This window comes from Castor canadensis, chromosome 6 (genome assembly GCF_047511655.1).
Source record: "Castor canadensis chromosome 6, mCasCan1.hap1v2, whole genome shotgun sequence".
NCBI classification, from domain to species: domain Eukaryota; kingdom Metazoa; phylum Chordata; class Mammalia; order Rodentia; family Castoridae; genus Castor; species Castor canadensis.
Window position 1 is genome coordinate 115,388,900 of NC_133391.1, and position 4,184 is coordinate 115,393,083.

General features: G+C 38.0%; 1 non-coding gene across 1 annotated transcript; it reads left to right on the forward strand.

The window, feature by feature from the left end:
- The first annotated feature begins 3,771 nt into the window (after nt 1–3,771).
- Nucleotides 3,772–3,878, forward strand: LOC141424381 (U6 spliceosomal RNA). Its single transcript, XR_012449319.1, has one exon. It is a non-coding gene; the product is annotated as a U6 spliceosomal RNA (small nuclear RNA).
- Nucleotides 3,879–4,184: the final 306 nt, after the last annotated feature.

Here is a 4,184-nt window from a genome sequence, read left to right on the forward strand (position 1 = left end):
CAGTGGATAATATTTGATGGCCAAATATTTATCATCTGGGAACCATTGATAGGGATGTTTGCCAATGATCCCTTTAAAAAAGATCATTTCTGTTTCTCTGTGAGTGTATCATAAGCTACACTCTCTCTCATTGAAGGGGCAGATAGCTGTGTTGTTTGGTTGGCTATAACTATAAGTGGAAAAACTTTAAAATGGTGATATATTAACAAAGGAAATCTTGGCATTCTCATAAATTCACTTTGAAAACATGTGCTTAGGCACAAAAACAGACATGAAGCCCAGTGGAACAGAAGACCCAGAAACAAACCCACATGTCTGCAGCCATCTGATTTTTGACAAAGGAGCAAAAAGTGTACATTGAGTAAATGACAGCCTCTTCAACAAATGGTGAAACTGGTTGTCTATAAGTATAAGACTGAAATTAGACCCCTATCTCTTGCCCTGTACAAAAATCAATTCAAAATTATCAAAGACTTTAATGTAACATCTGAAACTTTGAAACTAATATAGGGAAACATATAGAAAACATTGGAAGACTCAGGCATAGGCAATTATTTTCTGGATGGGATCCCAATCACCCAGGAAATAAGACCAAGAATTGGCAATGGGATTGCTTAAAATTAAAAAGCTTCTGCCAATCAAAGAAAACCATTACCAGAATCAAAAGGCAATCCACAAAATGGGAGAAAATCTTTGCCAGCTATTCATCAAAAAAAAAAAAAGAATTATTCTGAATTAATACCCAGAATACACAAAGAGCTCAAAAAATTAAACACCAAAAGAATAACCCAATTATCAAATGGGCAAATGAATTGAACAGATAATTCTCAGAGGAAGTACAACTGGCTAATAAACACATGAAGAAATGTTTAACATTCTTAGCCGTGAAGGAAATGCAAATCAAAACTGCACAGAGCCTCCATCTCACCCCAGTCAAAATGACAATCATTAAGAAAACAAACAATGACAAATACTGGCAGGAAAGCAAACATGCATACATTGTTGAAAGGAATACAATCCAATATAGAAATCAGTATGGGGGTTCATCAAAAAGCTAAAAACAGACCTACCTTTTGATTCTGATTCTGCTATACACCCTTGGGCATATATCAGAAGAAGTGTAAATCAACATACAAGAGAGATACCTGCACACTCATGCTTATCACAAAACTATTCACAATAGCCAAACTGTGGAATCAACCTATGTACCCAATGACTGATTCATGGAGAAAGAAAATGTCGTGCATATACACAATGGAGTATTGTTCAGCCACAAAGAAGGATGAAATTATGCTGTTCACAGGAATATGGATGGAATCACAATGTTGAGTGAAATAAGCCAAGCTCAAAAGGCAAAATATTGCATATTTTCACTCATATGTGGAATTTATACCTAAAATGATTATGATGGTGATGATAATGATAATGGGTCATCAGTGGAAAGGGAGACCGGCGGTGGGGGAGGAAGAACAGTGGGGGTTAGATAAAAGAAGCTCATAGAGGTGAGGAGGATGAAACATATCGCATATATGTATGTAGACATACACCCACACAAGTGCTTAGCTTCTCTGGTTTATTGGTGCTATGCTACCTTGCTAGTGTTAGAAAGAAATTGCTAACAATTCAGTGAAGAGGCAAAACGTGGTTGAGGAAATAGCATTAGAGAAAAAAAGATCTTTCAGTTTGTAAGAATGAATACTGTTGAGAGAGACATTAATGAGGTAGAGTAATTTGAGAATTCTCTAATAAAAATGCATGCACTTTTGCTTATTGTTCATTATTGAAATATCAGGAACCAGGTAAAAGTATAAAGAAAAAAATTTTAATTGCCTATCATGCCACCATCTGAGTGTCCTTCCAGTCTTTTTTCTAGGTGTATGTATCCAGATATTAAAATTTTTGACTGAGGCTTCAAGACAATAGATGCTACATTCCAAAGGAAAATCAGAGAACACAACAAAAAACTTGCAAAAAGGAGGTGTAGAAACCCAGAGTACACCCTAAGAGGATTGCCCACCTCCAGCACAGGATATATAAGGAATAGGGAGGCTAAGAAAAAAGAAAATTCTCCAGAGAGATACTAAGTCTGCCCTCTTCTGGGGATCTTCTTATGACTTTCTTTCCCCTTCCAGAGTTCAGGAGATGTTAGTCTCACAGGAAATCCTTCTATCAGGGCAATTCCCTTTTTCTTGACATTTTCTTTGGAGACACCTAATATAATAGCCTTAAGGGCCCAGACTCTCTGGCAACAAAAGATAGAAAGAGAAGTGATTTACAGGGAACTTTTGCTTTTCACTTTCACTAACTTTCCCATTTCGAGGAAGCTTGTTTTCTTTTTGATTGGGATAAAGAAAATGAAGAATGTTAAGCAAGAACAAAGCATTTCTTTTAAAAACTCATGCTGCAGTGTTTTTTAAGCCAAACTGGGACCACATCAAAAATCCTGTTGTTTGAAGTTGGCATTACACAGTAGACACTTCCCACCATAGCAAATGTTTTTTGAAGTCATGTTGTATAGTGACTGCACCATGTTCCATCCCTTGGAAAGGAACCCTTTGGGAAAGCTGGAGAAGTCAAAGGGAAAGGAGCTGTGTGGAAGTCCATGCTTGCAGAGATCTCTGGTAGGGATCAACTTGAGAGAATGAGAGGAATGAAACCCAAGTGCTATGGAATCAAGGCTGGACCAAGATGTCTGCCATATCACCATTACCCCCATCTTCCTCACCATGGTTATAACTTCTGAAGCATTAATGTATTAGGGCACTTGGTATCCTATTTAAAACATTAGAGTTCTAGTTCTCCAATTTAAGGATGCATAATAATCATTCAGAGTGCTTGCTATGGATGCACTTCCTCCATTCCAATTAATTTGGGCTGAGTGGAGCCTGGAAGTTGGTTCAATAATCAACCCCTAGTTGTTTATGATGTTGGTGAGCCACTGGAGTTGACATGTGCCAGAAAAATCAGGCTTCAAGAAATTAAACGATTTGCCCAAGACTTCTGACCTGAAGCAGTTTGGTGACATTCATTCCCTCCAGCTTCTTCTTTCCCAAAACCCTAGGGAATGTTCTTCCTTAGTTTCTCTCACCCTTCTTGCTTCTCCCTGGCCTTCTCTGTGCCTAAAGTTTCACTTCTTCCAAAGGGAGTATGATCCAGCAAGAACTATTCTAAGGTGCCTGTGTTCCCAAACTATTCCACCACACTGCCATTCAAAGCCTTTCCTCTTCACCATAAAGTCTAGACCATTTCTATTAGCAATGTTGGCATAAACTGGGAGTTTATATAAATGCAGACTCTCAGGTTCCATCCAGGAGGTCTGACAGCAGGTTGGAACACCTGCTGCCATCTCAATCAGGTGTTGATCTGATTGTTGAATTGAATCCATTCCCCTTAAAAGAAGTGATTTCCACCTCTGGTTGCATTTAGAACTACTTAATGCTCTTTTAAAAATGCTGATGTCAGCCAGTCATGGTGATTCACATCTGTAATCCCAGCATTCACAAGGCTTAGGCAAACTTGCAAGTGTGAGGCCAGCCTGGGCTACATAGAGAGACTCTGTTTCCAAAAAAATGCTGATGACTGGGCCCTATCCTCAGCTCATTAAATCAGAATATTTGTGAGGGTGGGGTTTATTCATTTCTATTTTAAAAAATACCATGGTTGACTGTTATGTGAAATAAGGGAGCAAAACCGTTGCTTTAAAGATTTAAACATTTTAGGAGAATATTCAGAAAGATAAATAAAACTGCTCTACATAAAAAGAAAAATATGGTGCTCATTTCAGCAGCACATATACTAAAATTGGAATGATACAGAGAAGATTAGCATGGCCCCTGTGCAAGGATGACACACAAATTCATGAAGCATTCCATATTTTTACTGAAATTAGATCCATGCTTATCACCCTGTACTAGTATCAACTCTAAGTGGATTAAGAACCTTAATATCAGACACGAAACCTTGCAGTTAGTACAGGAAAGAGCAGGGAATACTTTGGAAGCAGTAAGTATAGGCAAGGACTTCCTCAATAGAACTCCAAAAGCCCAGCAACTAAAAGAAAGAATGGACAAATACATGAAATTGAAAGGCTTCTGCACAACAAAAGAAATGGTCTCTAAATTTAAGAGACACCCACAGAGTGGGAGAAAATATGTACTAGCTATATATCAGACAAAGGAGTGGTA